The following is a 20,589-nucleotide window of genomic DNA, read 5'->3' as shown; positions in this document are numbered from 1 at the left end:
GACAACGGCCGCTACATCAACCTGATTTGACCAGAGTTTGCCTGCGCGCCTCCGTTGTTCAAGAGCTCTGGTGAGTTCTCCTACTTCCCTTTCCTCTAGATCCCATTAGGGTTTCCATGAGTTCGTCAGAGTTCATCCTTGTTCTTTGCTGTAGCTTGTAACTTTTGATTCAAACTTAGTACCCCTCCTGCGCGGTGGTAGTCGTGGTACTCATTTTTGTTATTAGAACATCTCCCTTGCGTAATAAAACCAATCTGGACACATGAACTGCTCACGTACTGCAACTTTGGTCTAAATATTTTCCATTCTCTAAAGTGTCGTAGATCCAAAATTGTAGCATCAATCTATGAAATCTGTTTTTCCAACACTTGGCAATTTTCCCATTCTCAGATCTGTGAAATCAATATTTGTGTGGGTGGCTTAACTTAGAAACCGTAACCCGCCAGGTACCATTAGTCCCCTCTTAAGCCACTAATGGCTTATATTTATAACTTCAATGCCATCCTCCGGTTTAACATCTATGCATGCTTCATTATTTTTTGCCTTTAAGCCAACAGTCGGCTTGACCATATAATCTTGAACCGGCATAGTCTTCCTTCCAGATCATCAAAAAAATGGCTAAGACATATACCTTGTGCAACTGGGTCCAATCCCAGGTCACTGAAGAAGACCTAAACAATTTTGTTGCAACTGGCGCTCTAGCCAAGAAAGAAGATATCCACTGGATGGTCCCTATTGAAGAAAACCCTCCTACACCCAAGGATGGAGAAGTAATTATCTTCACTGACCACCTGAGCCGGGGGTTCAGCCCGCCCGGCTCAAAGTTTTTCTACAACGTGCTTCATTTCTTCCAACTTCACCCTCAAGATATTGGGCCCAACTCTGTATCCAATATTTGCAATTTCCAAGTCTTTTGTTCTATCTACAAGAAGAGCCCACCGTTGAATTATTCGGAGAATTTTATTACTTAAACCGTCAGCCAGAGTTTACTGATAGGCCCATCTTGGAACTTGGTGGGATCTCAATTCAGAAGAGGAAAGAAGTCAACTTTCCCTACGCCAAGCCGCCGAGTCACCCCAAAGATTGGAACCAAACTTGGTTCTATTGTAAAGACACTTCTCCATCAGACGAGAATCCTCGCTGGGTTACCGCGACCACCGGCTTAGCAACACACATCCGCTTCCCCCAAGAATGAACGCAAAGGAGCGGGCAAAATATGCACCAGCCTTTTCAAAGCTTAGAGCCTTCATTGCTAATGGCCTAACCAGCGTTGACTTTGTTCGGTGTTCGGTGTCATGGAGCATATTGCCATTAAGTTGTCGCCCCAGCTTAATGTGTGAATATACTGGCGACTTACAAGATCCCCAGTGCCACTGCGACTTTCAACTGACTAACACAGAAATTACAGAAGCCACCAAGAAATTGCTGAACGAGCCTGCAAAGGAATGCAGTAGAACAGGACTTAGTCCTTTTTGTACCTTCAACAAGCCGCTAGCCGTAAGTGTTGCACACCTTCCGCTCAACCATGTTTGTAACAGTTATGCCTACTTATAATCTTTTTTTATTTCCACAGGTTGATTCTCCATTTCGGAAGAAGAAACCACAAGATAAGCCGGCCAAACCGGCTGGTACCAAAACCAAGGTCACCAAAAGACCTGCCAAGAAGAAGACCACCGAGATTGTGATATGTCTCCAACGTATCTATAATTTTTGATTGCTCCATGCTATATTATCTACTATTTCGGACATTATTGGGCTTTATTATCCACTTTTATATTATTTTTGGGACTAGCCTATTAACAGGAGGCCCAGCCCAGAATTGTTGTTTTTTGCCTATTTTAGGGTTTCGAAAAAAGGAATACCAAACGGAGTCCAAACAGAATGAAACCTTCGGGAACGTGATTTTTCTCAACGAACAAGACCCAGGAGACTTGGACCCTACGTCAAGACACAAAAGAGGAGGCCACGAGGTACGGGCGTGCCTACCCCCCCAGGCGCGCCCTCCACCCTCGTGGGCCCCCTATTGCTCCACCGACGTACTCCTTCCTCCTATATATACCTACGTACCCCCAAACAATCAAATACGGAGCCAAAACCCTAATTCCACCACCGTAACTTACTGTATCCACGAGATCCCATCTTGGGGCCTGTTCCGGAGCTCCGTCGGAGGGGGCATCGATCATGAAAGGCTTCTACATCAACACCATAGCCCCTCCGATGAAGTGTGAGTAGTTTACCTCAGACCTACGGGTCCATAGTTAGTAGCTAGATGGCTTCTTATCTCTTTTTGGATCTCAATACAATGTTCTCCCCCTCTCTTGTGGAGAACTATTCAATGTAATATTCTTTTTGCGGTGTGTTTGTTGAGACCAATGAATTATGGGTTTATGATCAAGTCTATCTATGAACAATATTTGAATCTTCTCTGAATTCTTTTATGTATGATTGGTTATCTTAGCAAGTCTCTTCGAATTATCGGTTTGGTTTGGCCTACTAGATTGATCTTTCTTGCAATGGGAGAAGTGCTTAGCTTTGGGTTCAATCTTGCGGTGTCCTTTCCCAGTGACAGTAGGGGCAGCAAGGCACGTATTGTATTGTTTCCATCGAGGATAACAAGATGGGGTTTTCATCATATTGCATGAGTTTATCCCTCTACATCATGTCATCTTGCTTAAGGCGTTACTCTGTTTTTAACTTAATACTCTAGATGCATGTTGGATAGCGGTCAATGAGTGGAGTAATAGTAGTAGATGTAGGCAGGAGTCGGTCTACTTGTCTCGGATGTGATGCCTATATACATGATCATTCCTAGATATTCTCATAACTATGCTCAATTCTGTTAATTGCTCAACAGTAATTTGTTCACCCATCGTAGAATACTTATGCTCCAGAGAGAAGCCACTAGTGAAACCTATGGCCCCGGGGTCTATCTTCATCATATTAATTTCCTACTACTTAGTTATTTCCGTTGCTTTTTACTTTGCCTTTATTTTACTTTGCATCTTTATCACAAAAATACCAAAAATATTATTGTGACGCCCAGATCGTTAAGCTACAGTAACCCTCTACTAATGATGCCATGTCACCACGTTTAACTTGGTTAATCTCACGTTAGTTCAAAACCGATCAAAAATTCAAATTTAAAATAAAGTCAAACAATAAAGTTTTCAAACATTAAAACTAAAATGTTCTATATGTGCCAAATAATTCATAAGTAAATATGTTGAAGATACCACACTTGTATAAAATGTGTAAATACTCTAAAATGAATAAAATAGTAGAAAAACAATTAGTTAAATGATTATAAAATAATAAACAATTACAAACTATTTTATATTAGGTGCCAAGTTAATTGTGGAAGTGGCATAATTATTAATGCTATTTTAGATACAACTTTTGTATTTTATAAGAAAAACTAGAAATTAATAGAAATAAAAGAAATAAATGAAAAGAAATACAAAAGCAAAAGACAAAACTAAACTAAAAAGAAAAAAAGGCCCCCTCGCCAACTGGGCCAGACAGCCCAGCTCACCGGCCAGGCCGGCCCACCTAGCCCAGCCGGCCGACCCGCCCCTGCCTTATCCCCACGAGGGGGAAACCCTAGCCCACCCCCACTCACCCATTCCCCCTCCCCACGATCCCCACCCCCCTTCCCCCGCGCGATCTGGATCGGGAGCGCTCTAGCGCTCACCGCCCGATCCTGCCGCCGTTGAAGCCCCCGTCGCCAACCACCACTTCCTGAGGTCTCCGCCGACGCCGCTCGTCGACTCCGGCACCACCCGCCACCTCGCCTGGAGTCGCCCCGTTGGCCTGGAGCCGCTCGCCGCTGCCGAACATCGTCGTCCCCACGCCGTGCTGCCTTCCCATCGTCCTTCTCCCCACGGGCCGCCTTCGAGCCCACTGCCATGCCCCAAACGCTCCCCTGTGAGACGCCACCTCCCTTCGTCTCCCTCCCCTCCTCTACGCGCCCGCGCCGTCGTCACCGCACGCCCGCTCCGTCCCACACGCGAACACCACCGCGTCCCGTCCCGCCTCAATCCGTTGCCGTGGCTGCTAACTCCCGTTGAGGCCGCCATGGCCGGAGATCCGTTCCCACCCGCACGTGCGCGCCTGCTTCCACTCCTGCACATCCCCGCGCATTACTAACCACGCGCGCGCATGCCCCCGCTTGCGTTCCTGTCGCCGGCGTCCGCCTCTGCTTGCCCCGCCTGCAGCCGCATCGGGCTTCGCCTGGCCGCCCGCGCCCGTAGCCGCCCGTGCGCCGCGGTCCTGCTGCTTGTCGAGGTCGCCGCTACTCCTTCCTGCCTCGCTCCGGTGCCGCCCGCACAACCTCGCTGCTTCTGCCTCTGCACTCCATGACCACATCCGTGCTGACGCATCTAGGAGCACACTCCGGCGTCGTCCTCGCCCGACCGCGCCACCGCGCCTCCTCTCGCACGCCCCCTGGTCAACCGCCTCGCCCGCGCGCTACCCCACTTCACCTGGCCTCGATGTGCCGCTCGCATGCTGCCTGCCGTCCCGTTGCGTCCTGTCGGGCGCTAACGCCCATGCCAGCACGCCCCGGCGCCCGTTACCGCTAGCCAGCGCCCACTAAGACCCTCCTGTGTATGATGAATGGGGCCCACGCCCAAGATTTGAAAAAAATTTAATTAAAATAATAATAAATAAATAAAAATATTAATTAATTAATTAACTAATTAATTAACTTAAATAATACTGATTAATAAACCTAATTGATTAACTAACCTAATTAATTTGCTAACTAAACTAAATAATTAGGTTAGTTAGTTGTCAGTCAATGACATGTGGGCCCCCTGTCCAGTTTGACCAGTCAAACTGTTGACTGGGTTGACCCAGTCTATGACAGGTGGGCCCTGTTTGACCCTGTTGACTAGTCAACAGTTGACTGGTCAAATGCTGACTAGACCCCCCCTTGACCCCACCTGCCAGCCACACATACATTCTATTGGGTACAATTCTTTGTATCCATAGCAATTTATGATTTGATTTTCGAATTAAAACAATTTAGAAAATGATTTATAAACTTTTAAAATTAATATAAAATAAACCGTAGCTCGGATGGGAAAACTTTGTACATGAAAGTTGCTCAGAACGACAAGACAAACTCGGATACACAACCCGTTCGTCCGCCACGCATCCCTAACCTATCAAACTCGCAACTTTCCCCCTCCGGCTCCTCTGCCCGAAAATGCGAAACAACGGGGATACTTTCCTGGATGTCTCCCCCCTTCACCGGTACCACCTCATACCGCGTTAGTGCACCCCTAGCACCGGTACTTGTCATGTCATGCATCGCTATGCATCTGTTTGCTTAATATTTATTATTTCTTCCCCCTCTTCTCTCGCTAGACACCGAGACCAACACCGCTACTACCCAGTACGACTACGGTGTTGACGACCCCTCCTTCTTGTCTGAGCAACCAGGCAACCCTCCCCCCCCCCCACTTGATCACCAGATATCGCCAACTCTCCTCTAGACTGCTTTCATTAGAGTAGTGTAGCATGTTACTGCTTTCCATTAATCCTATTCTGATGCATAGCCTGTCATTGCTACTGCTGTTGTTACCTTACCCGCAATCCTAAATGCTTAGTATAGGATGCTAGTGTTCCATCAGTGGCCCTACACCCTTATCCGTCTGCCATGCTATACTACTGGGTCATGATCACTTCGGGAGGTGATCACGGGCATATGTTATATACTTTATACTATTACATTACTTATGATATTGTACGGAGATGGGGGCTGAAGGGGCAGGTGGCTCCATCCCGGTAGAGGTGGGCCTGGGTTGCCGATGGCCCTCGACTGTTACTTTGTGGCGAAGCGACAGGGCAGGTTGAGACCACCTAGGAGAGAGGTGGGCCTGGCCCTGGTCGGCGTCCGCAGATACTTAACACGCTTAACGAGATCTTGGTATTTGATCTGAGTCTGGCTACTGGCCTATAAGCACTAACCATCTACGCGGGGACAGTTATGAGCACTCGACGTCGTGGTATCAGCTGAAGCCTTCATGCCGTTAGCGACTGAGCGGCAGGCGCCAGGTTGGACCGCGTAACGTAACTTCCTTTGTAATGGAGGTTGCTAGGTCTGCTCACCGGCCGCGTACGCAGCATGCAGGTGTGCAATGGGCGATGGGCCCAGACCCCTGTGCCATAGGATTTAGACTGGCGTGCTAACCTCTCTGTTGTGCCTAGGTAGGGCTGCGGCGTGTTGATCTTTCGAGGCCGGGCATGACCCAGAAAAGTGTGTCCGGCCAAATGGGATCGAGCGTGTTGGGTTATGTGGTGCACCCCTGCAGGGAAGTTGATCTATTCAAATAGCCGTGTCCCTCGGTAAAAGGACGACCCGGAGTTGTGCCTTGACCTTATGACAACTAGAATCGGATACTTAATAAAACACACCCTTCCAAGTGCCAGATACAACCGGTGATCGCTCTCTCATAGGGCGACGAGGAGAGGATCATCGGTTAGGATTATGCTATGCAATGCTACTTGGTGAACTTACCATCTACTCTCTTCTACATTCTGCAAGATGGAGGTGGACAGAAGCGTAGTCTTCGATAAGACTAGCTATCCCCCTCTTATTCCGGCATTCTGCAGTTCAGTCCACATATGATATCCTTTTCCATTTGATACCAATGCATACATATGTAGTGTAGCTCCTTGCTTGCGAGTACTTTGGATGAGTACTCACGGTTGCTTTGCTCCCCCTTTTCCCCCTTTCTATACTTGATTGCTGCGACCAGACGTTGGAGCCCAGGAGCCAGACGCCACCATTGACGACGACTACTACTACTCAAGAGGTGCCTTCTACTACGTGCAGCCCGCTGACGACGACCTGGAGTAGTTTAGGAGGATCCCAGGCAGGAGGCATGCACCTCTTTTGATCTGTATCCCAGTTTGTGCTAGCCTTCTTAAGGCAAACTTGTTTAACTTATGTCTGTACTCAGATATTGATGCTTCCGCTGACTCGTCTATGATCGAGCTCTTGTATTCGAGCCCTCGAGGCCCCTGGCTTGTAATATGATGCTTGTATGACTTATTTTATTTGTAGAGTTGTGTTGTGATATCTTCCCGTGAGTCCCTGATCTTGATCGTACATGTTTGGGTGTATGATTAGTGTACGGTCAAATCGGGGGCGTCACAAGTTGGTATCAGAGCCGACTGCCTGTAGGAATCCCCCTTCCACACTCCTTGGCCGAAGTCGAGTCTAGACATTGCAAAACTTTTACTAACATGGTTGTGTGTCTTACGGGCACATGTCGCCATTGGGTGGTAGTAGGATCTTTTATTCCTTGACCTATACTCTGGGACTCTGATCTCTCTTCTATTAGGGTTTAATGAATTTACTAAAAACAAACTCTAGGTTCTCGAAAATACTTTCTCTCAGAGAGCCCCTTCCGTCCAGATGATCATCGGATGCACAAGAAGATTTCGAAGATACTCTCCAATATTTTCTCGAGACCTTGTGCCCGTTGCTTTTGCTATTCCCTACCACCGAAATATCCTTATGGATAAATGCTTACACCTGTCGTTCTTACTTTTATTCCCAATCAATCTTGATATTACAAGATACCCCCAATTTCTCTCTATTGCGACGAGAAAACTCTGTGCCTACTGCGTTGTAGTTTCTGCTCGCCTGAATACACCTACAAATTAATCCTCACACATACCGAGGATTTGTTTCTCCCCAGTTGTTCATCTATTTCACAAAAGTCTTCGAAATACTATTCGATCTTTCGAAAATCCTCAACAACATGTTGTTCTAGAAATTCTTACTTGCTTGCATTATGGTTAACCCCATAAGTCTAGTAATCTTATTGGCATCCTTTGTCATTATCATTTCGAGTCCGTTGATTCAATATTTTGCGATTGCTTGCAATCCTCGGATGAATCCTAGAATTCATCTTTCTGGCTCAGACATCATTTTAACATGAGCTGGATCTCGACCAATCATATTGTCGTCGTTTCTACCCCTAAGCTTACTCAAGTTATCCATCCTTAATCAGAGCGTTTGCTTCTGATCCCTTGATTTGGAAGTCATAAATTCCTTGCATCTGAACTTTGAATTAGTCAGTTGTTTCTATAATCCAGATGCCTTTGCATTGTTTCTTCCTTTGATTGTGCCGGTACTCACATTAGCACTGTTATGGACCGTCAGATACTTTGTTGGATTTTATCTGATAGCATCCTTCACATTCAATAATCTTCTGAGCCATCCTTGGATACATAATGCCTTGGATAAATTGTATCCTCTGCTTTCTCGACCATGTGCTATTTTCGAGCTTGTATAAATTACTCCTCGAATTGTGGTATATGTTTCTAAGATGCCCCGATGGGTTGAACATATACCTCCTTCATTTGTGTGAACCCAAAAGCCTTCATGGGTCATAACTTTCTGGTACTCCGTCAGTTAAACTTTCAAACTCTAATCATTCTTAACTGAGAGTAGTAAATGAGAAGTTGTGTTAGAGAAGTGGGAGTCGACCCTGAACCTTGCATTCATGCCCATGGACACGATGCTGATCTTATCATGGATACTTCTCTTAAACCCTCTTTGGTATAAGTTTGTCTTATATATGGGAATTTGTCCTTTGCAACCGTGGTTCCAACCATGATTGTTCTTCTTTGATCCCATTTCTCGGACAAGTTAAAGCACTTGTCTTCTACAAATCAATACGTCTGCCAAACCTCTATTATGATTTACCTTCGAGTATTACCCCTGGTATCTAGGGGATATCGTGTCATTGCACTTCCTCTTGAAAATTCTTAATTGGAGTAGTATTCCATCACATCATTCCTAGCCTGATCGGCTATATCTTTATCATGATAAACTTTAACTGTGCTACCTGGTCCTTATTCCCGGAGCATAATTTTCGACGATGAACTAAGCTTACGTCAATCTTCCTCATCATATCTTTTCGCCCTGAACAGCAAGCTTGGTTTCGAGTTTGTGTCGTACCCTTGGTCCCAATAACCTTTCGCTTCACCATTCCTTTGACTTGATGTCATCGCCGATCGATTACATCTTGAAATCTCTCGACAAATGTGTCAGGATATCATCAACATTTTGAGCTCTTCCAGGATATCAATCAAATTCTTGATGGGAAATACCATCCTTGCCCCTTGATGATTGTGTTATCATCGACAACATTCTTGCCTTCCCCCAAACACAAAATTGTTCATCTATGGATGCAACTTGCTATCCAGCATGTATGATGTTCTACCTTGAAGTATCAATGTCTTTTATGACAAGGAAATTGTGAGGATTGCTCCACCTCTTAAGAATTCTTGGTATAGTGATACTTCTCACCATCACCATTCTTTCTGTCCTCGTGTTGATGCCAACCGGGGTACCAACAAGTGAACGGTGTTGTTTGGATTCTGCCCTTCTAGCAACCCTATTGCTTTGAAGTTAATGGTCGGCCGTTCATTCTTAGACTATTGATTATTGAATCACCATTCCGACGTTGGTCGTGCAACCCAGCCCATATTTCGGGTGCACCTTTCAACCAATGTTTAATTGTGTATGTTTTCCTCGAGTATACATCACTATATCGTTTGATCTGACAAGTGTTATCTCCTTGTTCACATAAGTGTGGAAATCCATCTTTTGAAAATCTCAATGAATTGTCGCGGAGTTCATCAGCCACCTCTTCATCCTCTCCTTGGTTTTAACGATGAACTCTTGTTTCGAAACTCGCTTCCATAGTACATTTCCCGAGAATCTTACAATGTCGTCTCATCAATTGTGTTGTACCTTTTCTTCTCAGGCATCCCGAGTCTGAGGCATCCTGGCACCAATCAGATCTAAATCTCGGTCAGATATGATGGTTGGAACATATTTCCAAGAATTATTACATTGGTCCTTATATATCGGTATGGTGATGTCATGCCTATCACACCTGGCCGGAGGACTTCTTGTTATAGATTCCTTTTCAGCAAAGTTATCCCTTCTTCCATGAGGGAATTGTAAGACCTATTCTTCAAGTTATTCCTGATGGATCCTTTGTGTCTCCAGAGTCTGATCTTCACCTGTTGACCATGTCAATGCTATCTCGAAGCATATCTATGGTATTTCGATTTTCAACAAGAACATTGAAGCTAATGCTAAATGATTCCTGCTCAATTATCCAAACACCGGTGTATGGGTAATATCATGAGCTCCCCCCCTTACTTAAGTGGTTTTCTACCTTCTATTCGGTCTTGGATATCATACTCTGCTTGTTCTTGGGAAGGATATACCCCTGAAATATGTGTTTAAACACATTTTCCTTTCTATTGTTCCGTTTAATCTGATAATCACATTTTCCTTTCCATTGTTCTGTTTAACCTTCTTGAGGTTTATATGATCTAAGTAGTAATACGTCACTGCTTTTATAAGCACCTCAGTGTACAACTCTGTCAATAAGACATTGTTACTATTGTTGTTGACATTCCAGTAACCACCGATGGACGAGAACTTTGCCAAGTGGCCCGCCTCGTTCAATGAGCAGGAAACTAGTTCTCTTCGTCCCTCGCCCTTGGTACCGATGTTGTTGCCGACATAACTGACAGGCTATCCTCTGACATGCCTTGCTTACATGATCATGTAAGACGTCACCGCCCTTCCTACTTTTAACCCACATGGTGGGCCCATAACCCACATGTCCCAGGATCGAAACCTGACTCTTTTATACACCTTGTTGTCAAAGTTATTCCTCGTGCTTGACTTCGTATTTGATTCACGAGCCACCTGCCTAGTGATCTATTCTGGTACCAGACGCAATACTTTCCCATTACTCTGAACCCCCTGTTACATTTTGTATCAGGAAACGAACGATTGTCTATGCGCTTGAAACTTCTATTTTGCACCTTCTTACTTTGCTCTCGATAATGTCTTAAGTTTCAATTCGAGGGTTACTTTCTGCCACCTTCCCTGATGTTATCAACTAGATAAGCAAACATTGTAACGGTCCGTTCTTCCATAATACCCCCTTATCCTTTTGTAAGTACGATGGAGTTCTTGAAGAAAGGACGACAACTTCATCATGATGCATTGGAATAAAGAATTGAAGACATCAACGAAAGGGATTAACCTCTTTGAGAAGATCCATTAGAATATCGAAACCAGAACTTTCCCCCTTACTCCCCTCTTAAATCTCGGGACGAGATTTCTTGTAGTGGAGGAGAATTGTGACGCCCGGATCGTTAAGCTACAGTAACCCTCTACTAATGATGCCACGTCACCACGTTTAACTTGGTTAATCTCACGTTAGTTCAAAACCGAACAAAAATTCAAATTTAAAATAAAGTCAAACAATAAAGTTTTCAAACATTAAAACTAAAATGTTCTATATGTGCCAAATAATTCATAAGTAAATATGTTGAAGATACCACACTTGTATAAAATGTGAAAATACTCTAAAATGAATAAAATAGTAGAAAAACAATTAGTTAAATGATTATAAAATAATAAACAATTACAAACTATTTTATATTAGGTGCCAAGTTAATTGTGGTAGTGGCATAATTATTAATGCTATTTTAGATACAACTTTTGTATTTTATAAAAAAAATAGAAATTAATAGAACAAAAAAAGAAATAAAAGAAAAGAAAATACAAAAGCAAAATACAAAACAAAACTAAAAAGAAAAAAAGGCCCCCTGGCCAACTGGGCCAGACGGCCCAGCTCACCGGCCAGGCCGACCCACCTGGCCCAGCCAACCGACCCGCCCCTGCCTTATCCCCACGAGGGGGAAACCCTAGCCCAACCCCACTCACCCATTCCCCCTCCCCACGATCCCCACTCCCCCTTCCCCCGCGCAATCTGGATCGGGAGCGCTCTAGCGCTCATCGCCCGATCCTGCCGCCGTTGAAGCCCCCGTCGCCAACCAACACTGCCTGAGGTCTCCGCCGACGCCGCTCATCGACTCCGGCACCACCCGCCACCTCGCCTGGAGTCGCCCCATCGCCCTGGAGCCGCTCGCCGCCGCCGAACGTCGTCGTCCCGACGCTGTGCTGCCTCCCCATCGTCCTCCTCCCCACGGGTCGTCTCCGAGCCCACTGCCATGCCCCTCCCGCTCCCCTATGAGATGCCACCTCCCTTCGTCTCCCTCCCCTCCTCTACGCGCCCGCGCCGTCGTCACCGCGCGCCCGTGCCGTCCCACACGCGAACACCACCGCGTCCCGTCCCGCCTCGATCCGTTGCTGTGGCTGCCAACTCCCGTTGAGGCCGCCATGGCCGGAGATCCATGCCCACCCGCACGCGCGCGCTTGCTTCCACTCCTGCACATCCCCGCGCATTACTGACCACGCGCGCGCATGCCCCCGATTGCGCCGCTGCCGCCGGCGTCCACCTCTGCTTGCCCCGCCTGCAGCCGCATCGGGCTTCGCTTGGCCGTCCGCGCCCGTAGCCGCCCGTGCGCCGCAGTCCTGCTGCTTGTCGAGGTCGCCGCTACTCCTTCCTGCCCCGCTCCGGTGCCGCCCGCACACCCTCGCTGCTTCTGCCTCTACACTCCATGACCACATCTGTGCTGACGCATCTAGCAGCACACTCCGGCGCCATCCTCGCCCGACCACGCCACAACGCCTCCTCTCGCACGCTCCCTGGTCAATCACCTCGCCCGCACGCTGCCCCACTTCACCTGACCTCGTTGTGCCGCTCGTGCGCTGCCTGCTGCGGCCGCCGCCACTCGCCGTCCTGCTGCGTCCTGTCGGGCACTAGTGCCCACGCCAGCATGCTCCGGCGCCCGTTACCGCTAGCGCCAGCGCCCACTAAGACCCTCCTGTGTATGATGAATGGGGCCCACGCCCAGAACGATTTGAAAAAAAATAATTAAAAAATAATAAATAAATAAAAAATATTAATTAATTAATTAACTTAAATAATACTGATTAATAAACCTAATTAATTAACTAACCTAATTAATTTGTTAACTAAACTAATTAACTAACCTAATTAATTTGTTAACTAAACTAATTAATTAGGTTAATTAATTTGTTAACTAAACTAATTCATTAGTTGTCAGTCAATGACATGTGGGCCCCTGTCCAGTTTGACCAGTCAAACTGTTGACTGGGTTGACCCAGTCTATGACAGGTGGGCCATGTTTGACCCTGTTGACCAGTCAACAGTTGACTGGTTAAATGCTGACTGGACCCCCCCCCTTGACCCCACCTGCCAGCCACACATACATTCTGTTGGGTACAATTCTGTGTACCCATAGCAATTTAAGATTTGATTTTCGAATTAAAACAATTTAGAAAATGATTTAAAACTTTTAAAATTAATATAAAATAAACCGTAGCTCGGATGGAAAAACTTTGTACATGAAAGTTGCTCAGAACGACGAGACAAACCCGGATACGCTACCCGTTCATCCGCCACGCATCCCTAACCTATCGAACTCGCAACTTTCCCCCTTCGGCCCTTTGCCCGGAAATGCGGAACACCGGGGATACTTTTCCGGATGTTTCCCCCCTTCACCGGTACCACCTCATACCGCGTTAGGGCACCCCTAGCACCGCTACTTGTCATGGCATGCATCACTATGCATCTGTTTGCTTAATATTTATTGTTTCTTCCCCCTCTTCTCTCGCTAGACACCGAGACCGACGCCGCTGCTACCCAGTACGACTACAGTGTTGACGACCCCTCCTTCTTGTCTGAGCAACCAGGCAAGCCCCCCCCCCCTTGATCACCAGATATCGCCTACTCTCCTCTATACTGCTTGCATTAGAGTAGTGTAGCATGTTACTGCTTTCCGTTAATCCTATTCTGATGCATAGCCTGTCATTGCTACTACTGTTGTTACCTTACCCACAATCCTAAATGCTTAGTATAGGATGCTAGTGTTCCATCAGTGGCCCTACACCCTTGTCCGTCTGCCATGCTATACTACTGGGCCGTGATCACTTCGGGAGGTGATCACGGCCATATGTTATACACTTTATACTGTTACATTACTTATGATACTGCACGGAGATGGGGGCTAAAGGGGCAGGTGGCTCCATCCCGGTAGAGGTGGGCCTGGGTTCCCGACGGCCCCTGACTGTTACTTTGTGGAGAAGCGACAGGGCAGGTTGAGACCACCTAGGAGAGAGGTGGGCATGGCCCTGGTCGGTGTTCGCGGATACTTAACACGCTTAACGAGATCTTGGTATTTGATCTGAGTCTGGCTACTGGCCTATACGCACTAACCATCTACGCGGGGACAGTTATGGGCACTCGACGTCGTGGTATCAGCCGAAGCCTTCGTGATGTTAGCGATTGAGCGGCGCGTGCTGGGTTGGACCGCGTAACGCAACTTCCTTTGTAATGGAGGTTGCTAGGTCTGCTCACCGGCCGCGTACGCAGCATGCAGGTGTGCAATGGGCGATGGGCCCAGACCCCTGCGCCATAGGATTTAGACCGGCGTGCTGGCCTCTCTGTTGTGCCTAGGTAGGGCAGCGACCTGTTGATCTTCCGAGGCCGGGCATGACCCATAAAAGTGTGTCCGGCCAAATGGGATCGAGCATGTTGGGTTATATGGTACACCCCTGCAGGGAAGTTGATCTATTCGAATAGCCGTGTTCCTCGGTAAAAGGACGACCCGGAGTTGTACCTTGACCTTATGACAACTAGAACCGGATACTTAATAAAACACACCCTTCCAAGTGCCAGATACAACCGGTGATCGCTCTCTCACAGGGCGAGAGGAGAGGATCATCGGTTAGGATTATGCTATGCAATGGTACTTGGTGAACTTACCATCTACTCTCTTCTACATTCTGCAAGATGGAGGTGGCCAGAAGCGTAGTCTTCGATAAGACTAGCTATCCCCCTCTTATTCCGGCATTCTGCAGTTCAGTGCACATATGATAGCCTTTTCCATTTGATACCAATGCATACATATGTACTTTAGCTCCTTGCTTGCGAGTACTTTGGATGAGTACTCATGGTTGCTTTGCCCCCCCTTTTCCCCCTTTCTATACTCGATTGTTGCGACCAGATGTTGGAGCCGAGGAGCCAGACGCCACCGTCGACGACGACGACTACTGCTCGGGAGGTGCCTTCTACTACGTGCAGCCCGCTGACGACGACCTGGAGTAGTTTAGGAGGATCCCAGGCAGGAGGCATGCGCCTCTTTTGATCTGTATCCCAGTTTGTGCTAGCCTTCTTAAGGCAAACTTGTTTAACTTATGTCTGTACTCAGATATTGATGCTTCCGCTGACTCGTCTATGGTCGAGCTCTTGTATTCGAGCCCTTGAGGCCCCTGGCTTGTAATATGATGCTTGTATGACTTATTTTATTTGTAGAGTTGTGTTGTGATATCTTCCCGTGAGTCCCTGATCTTGATCGTACATGTTTGCGTGTATGATTAGTGTACGGTCAAATCGGGGGTGTCACAATTATCTTATCATATATATCAGATCTCACTCTCGTAAGTGGCCGTGTAGGGATTGACAACCCCTATTCACGTTGGTTGCGAGGATTTATTTGTTTTGTGCAGGTACGAGGGACTCGTGTGTAGCCTCCTACTGGATTGATACCTTGGTTCTCAAAAACTGAGGGAAATACTTATGCTACTTTGCTGCATCATCCCTTCCTCTTCGGGGAAAACCAACGCAGTGCTCAAGAGGTAGCAAGAAGGATTTCTGGCGCCGTTGCTGGGGAGGTCTGCGCAAAAGTTAGTATACCAAGTACCCATCACATACCCTTATCTCCCGCATTACATTATTTGCCATTTGCCTCTCGTTTTCCTCTCCCCCACTTCACCCTTGCCGTTTTATTCGCCCTCTCTCTCTCTATCCTCCCTCTCTTGCTCTATTTGCCTCTTTTTGCCCGCTTGCTTTTTGTTTGCTTGTGTGTTAGTTTGCTTGCTTGTCACGATGGCTCAAGATAATACTAAATTGTGTGACTTCACCAATACCAACAATAATGATTTTATTATCACTCCGATTGCTCCTCTTACCAATACCGAATCTTGTGAAATTGATACTGCTTTGCTGAATCTTGTCATGAAAGATCCGTTTTCCGGCCTTCCTAGTGAAGATGCCGCTACCCATCTAAATAGCTTCGTTGATTTGTGTGATATGCAAAAGAAGAAAGATGTGGATAATGATATTGTTAAACTGAAGCTATTTCCTTTTTCGCTTAGAGATCGTGCTAAATCTTGGTTTTCGTCTTTGCCTAAAAATAGTATTGATTCATGGAACAAGTGCAAAGATGCTTTTATCTCTAAGTATTTTCCTCCCACTAAGATCATCTCTCTTAGAAACGATATTATGAATTTTAAGCAACTTGATCATGAACATGTTGCACAAGCTTGGGAGAGAATGAAACTAATGATATGTAATTGCCCTACTCATGGTTTAAATTTGTGGATGATTATACAAAAAATTTATGCCGGATTGAATTTTGCTTCTAGAAATCTTTTAGATTCAGCCACGGGAGGCACTTTTATGGAAATCACTTTAGGTGAAGCTACTAAACTCCTAGATAATATTATGGTTAATTATTCTCAATGGCATACTGAAAGATCTACTAATAAAAAGGTGCGTGCGATAGAAGAAATTAATGTTTTGAGTGGAAAGATGGACGAACTTATGAAATTATTTGCTAATAAGAGTGTTTCTTCTGATCCTAATGATATTCCCTTGTCTACTTTGATTGAGAATAATAATGAATCTATGGATGTGAATTTTGTTGGTAGGAATAATTTTGGTAACAACGCGTATAGAGGAAATAATCCTAGGCCTTATCCTAGTAATCCCTCTAATAATTATGGCAATTCCTACAACAATTCTTATGGAAATTATAATAAGATTCCCTCTGATTTTGAATCTAATATTAAACAATATATTACTTCGCAAAAGAATTTTAATGTTTTGATTGAAGAAAACTTGCTTAAGATTGATGAGTTGGCTAGGAACGTTGATAGAATTTCTCTTGATGTTGATTCTTTGAAACTTAGATCTATTCCACCTAAGCATGATATCAATGAGTCTCTCAAAGCCATGAGAATTTCCATTGATGAGTGCAAAGAAAGAACCGCTAGGATGCGTGCTAAAAAAGATGCCTTTATAAGAGTGTGTTCTTCTAGTTCCTATGAAAATAAAGATGAAGATATAAAAGTTATTGATGTGTCCCCTATTAAATCTTTGTTTTGCAATATGAATCTTGATAATGATGGGACTCAATATGATCCACCTTTACCTAGAAGGCGTTCCAAGAATTCGGAATTTTTTTATCTTGATGCTAAAATTGATAAAAGTGGGATTGAAGAAATTAAAACCCTAGATGTTGCTAAACCCACTATTATGGATTTCAAGGAATTTAACTATGAAAATTGCTCTTTGATTGATTGTATTTCCTTGTTGCAATCCGTGCTAAATTCTCCTCATGCTTATAGTCAAAATAAAGCATTTACTAAACATATCGTTGATGCCTTGATGCAATCTTATGAAGAAAAACCTGAATTGGAAGTTTCTATCCCTAGAAAGCTTTATGATGAGTGGGAACCAACTATTAAAATTAAAATTAAAGATCATGAATGCTATGCTTTATGTGATTTGGGTGCTAGTGTTTCCACGATTCCAAAAACTTTGTGTGATTTTTTAGGTTTCCGTGATTTTGATGATTGCTCTTTAAACTTGCACCTTGCGGATTCCACTATTAAGAAACCTATGGGAAGAATTAATGATGTTCTTATTGTTGCAAATAGTAATTATGTGCCCGTAGATTTTATTGTTCTTGACATAGATTGCAATCCTTCATGTCCTATTATTCTTGGTAGACCTTTCCTTAGAATGATTGGTGCAATTATTGATATGAAGGAAGGAAATATTAGATTCCAATTTCCATTAAGGAAAGGCATGGAACACTTTCCTAGAAAGAAAATTAAATTACCTTATGAATCTATTATGAGAGCCACTTATGGATTGTCTACCAAAGATGGCAATACCTAGATCTATCCTTGCTTTTTATGCCTAGCTAGGGGCGTTAAACGATAGCACTTGTTGGGAGGCAACCCAATTTTATTTTTATTCCTTGCTTTTTGCTCCTGTTTAGTAATAAATAATTTATCTAGCCACTGTTTTGTTTGTGTTTTTTGTGTTTAATTAGTGTTTGTGCCAAGTGAAAGGATCGAGAAGAGGTGTCTAGAGGGGGGGTGATTAGACACTAAGTGCTAAAAGTTGCAGTTTTTAAATTCTTTAGGTTGAAATGGAGTTTAGGCACAAGTTTAACAAACACAATACATATCAAGCAAGCATGCAAAGAGTATATGAGCAGCGGAAAGTAAAGCATGCAACTTGCAAGAATGTAAAGGGAAGGGTTTGGAAGATTCAAACGCAATTGGAGACACGGATGTTTTTGTCGTGGTTCTGATAGGTGGTGCTATCGTACATCCATGTTGATGGAGACTTCAACCCACGAAGGGTAACGGTTGCGCGAGTCCATGGAGGGCTCCACCCACGAAGGGTCCACGAAGAAGCAACCTTGTCTATCCCACCATGGCCATCGCCCACGAAGGACTTGCCTCACTAGCGGTAGATCTTCATGAAGTAGGCGATCTCCTTGCCCTTACAAACTCCTTGGTTCAACTCCACAATCTTGTCGGAGACTCCCAAGTGACACCTAGCCAATCTAGGAGACACCACTCTCCAAGAAGTAACAAATGGTGTGTTGATGATGAACTCCTTGCTCTTGTGCTTCAAATGATAGTCTCCCCAACACTCAACTCTCTCTCACGGGATTTGGATTTGGTGGAAAGAAGATTTGAGTGGAAAGCAACTTGGGGAAGGCTAGAGATCAAGATTCATATGGTAGGAATGGAATATCTTGGTCTCAACACAAGTGTAGGTGGTTCTCTTTCAGAAAATATAGGTTGGAAGTGTAGGTTTGTTCTGATGGCTCTCTCCACGAATGAAGAGGATTTGGAGGGGTATTTATAGCCTCAACACAAAATCTAACCGTTGCACATAACTATCCAAACTCGGTGGGACCGAATGGTTAAACTTGGTCAGACCGATTCAGCAAAGCTAGTGACCGTTAGGGTTTTCGGTGGGACCAACATGCAACTTGGTAGGACCGATATGATTAGGGTTAGGGCATAACGTAATCTCGGTGATACCGACTACACGAACTCGGTGAGACCGATTTTGGTAATAAGCTAACCAAAGAGTTGGTCAGGTAAACTCGATGGGACCGATCGCTCATTTCGGTGAGACCGAAACGTTACAAAGGGAAAACAGAGAGTTTACATTGCAATCTCGATGGGATCGATCACAAGTTTTCGGTGAGACCAAAAGTATTGCAATAGGCAACAAAGAGTTTGCAATCCCATCTCGGTGAGACCGAGATCCCTATCGGTGAGACCGATTTGCCTAGGGTTTGTGGCAGTGGCTATGACATTTGAAACTCGGTGGCGCCGGATAGAAGGAATCGGTGGGGCTGAGTTTGACTTTTGGTTTAGGTCATATGTGGATGTGAGAAAGTAGTTGAGGGTTTTGGAGCATATCACTAAGAATTTGAGCAAGAGCCTCATTAAGCAACACCTCATCCCTCCTTGATAGTATTAGCTTTTCCTATAGACTCAATGTGATCTTGGATCACTAAAATAGAAAATGTAGAGTCTTAAGCTTTGAGCTTGAGCCAATCCTTTGTCCTTAGCATCTTGAAGGGGTTTCACATCCTCTAGTCCATGCCACTTCACTATTGAACTTATCTGAAACATACTAGATAAGAATGTTAGTCCAACAAGAGATACGTTGACATTAATTACCAAAACCACCTAGGGAGCACTTGTGCTTTCAATCTCCCCCTTTTTGGTAATTGATGACAACATACATCAAAGCTTTAGATCAAGATATTAAGAGTAGTAAGTAAAGCTTTGGAAAGACATGTAACTTGCATAGGCTCCCCCTACATGTATGCAATCATGTAATTATGGAATATAGGAGCATGTGAATGCATAAACATGACAGAGTAAGCAATTTTTTACATGTATCTTGGCTATATGCATCAGAGCAAATGATGAAAATATGAGAAATGTACCTTCATGCTCATGAGTCCTTCTTGTAAACAGTATGTACATCAGCAAGAAATTCTCATTCACATGATTGTGATGCATATACTTACCTTGTGGTCTTGAGTTGGCTTAGGATGGGATGAACCTGCGTAAACAAGGTTAGGTAAGATAGATACACCTACTGGCCAGAGCAACCAAGATAAACCACAAGAGCACCAAGACTGGGATGACATGTAGAGTGAGTACTAAGTACCACAATGGATATAGACATGTCCCCAAAGGTAAAGATGTGCAATAAACTCAAGGATTTCCTTCCCTTAGATGTCTTGCTCCCCTTGAATCTAACATGAGATATTGGGAGAAGATAGGGAACAGAAAATCAGAGCAAACTTGGAGCTCAAAGGAAATAAATAGGGTAATGCAATCGAGCAAATATGAACATGTCTTTCCCCTCTTGAAGACATGTGACTTCTCTCCTCTTGAACACCAAGCATCTGGTATAACACCCCGGATGTAATTTACCTTATTTGTACTCCAACTCTTGTCGTTTCCGGCACTAAGTTATGATATTTCCT

The sequence above is a fragment of the Triticum aestivum genome, chromosome 7A (assembly GCF_018294505.1).
Source record: "Triticum aestivum cultivar Chinese Spring chromosome 7A, IWGSC CS RefSeq v2.1, whole genome shotgun sequence".
Classification (NCBI taxonomy): Eukaryota; Viridiplantae; Streptophyta; class Magnoliopsida; order Poales; family Poaceae; genus Triticum; species Triticum aestivum.
This window is presented reverse-complemented; position numbering follows the sequence as displayed.